This window comes from Otolemur garnettii, unplaced genomic scaffold (assembly GCF_000181295.1).
Source record: "Otolemur garnettii isolate 467f Iridium unplaced genomic scaffold, OtoGar3 scaffold00239, whole genome shotgun sequence".
Taxonomy (NCBI): Eukaryota; Metazoa; Chordata; class Mammalia; order Primates; family Galagidae; genus Otolemur; species Otolemur garnettii.
In genome coordinates, this window is record NW_003852634.1 from 1,150,663 (window position 1) to 1,151,586 (window position 924).

Sequence of the window (924 nt, forward strand, 5' to 3'; positions counted from 1 at the left end):
AAGTTAGTTTCATAGTAGGGCTGAGTACATTGGATACTTTTTCTTCCATTCTTGAGATACTTTGCTAAGAAGAATATTTTCCAGCTCCATCCATGCAAACATGAAGGAGGTGAAGTCCCTATCCTTCTTTAGTGCTGCATAGTATTCCATGGTGTACATATACCACAATTTATTGATCCATTCATGGATTGATGGGCACTTGGGCTTCTTCCATGAGCCAGCAATTAGAAATTGGGCTGCAATAAAGATTCTGGTACAAACATCTTTATTGTAGTGTGATTTTTGGTTTTCTGGATATATACCTAGTTGAGGACTTGTAGGATCAAATGGCAGGTCTACTTTTAGTTCTCTAAGTGTTCTCCAGATGTCTTTCCAAAGGGAACATATTAGTTTGCATTCCCACCAGCAGTGTAGAAGTGTTTCCTTTTCTCCACATCCATGCCAGCATCTCTGATTTTGGGATTTTGTGATATGTGCTAATCTTAGTGGTGTTAGATGATATCTCAAAGTAGTTTTGATTTGAATTTCTCTGATGATTAAAGATTATGAGCTTTTTTCCATATATCTATAGGCCATGCATCTGTCATCTTTGGAGAAGATTCTCTTCAAGTCCATCACCCACCAAACTAAAAAGCTTCTGCACAGCAAAGAACACAGTAAGTAAAGCAAGCAGACAGCCCTCAGAATGGGAGAAGATATTTGCTGGTTATGTCTCTGACAAAGGCTTAATAACCAGAATCCACAGAGAACTCAAGCGCATTAGCAAGAAAAGAACAAGTGATCCCATCTTTTTCGATGTTTTGGAAAAGGTTAAGTAATATAGGTACTAGTTCCTCTTTAAAGGCTTAGTAGAATTCTGATGTGAAGCCATCTGCTCTGGGACTCTTCTTTTTTAGAGATTTCTTATACTTGATTCAATTTCAA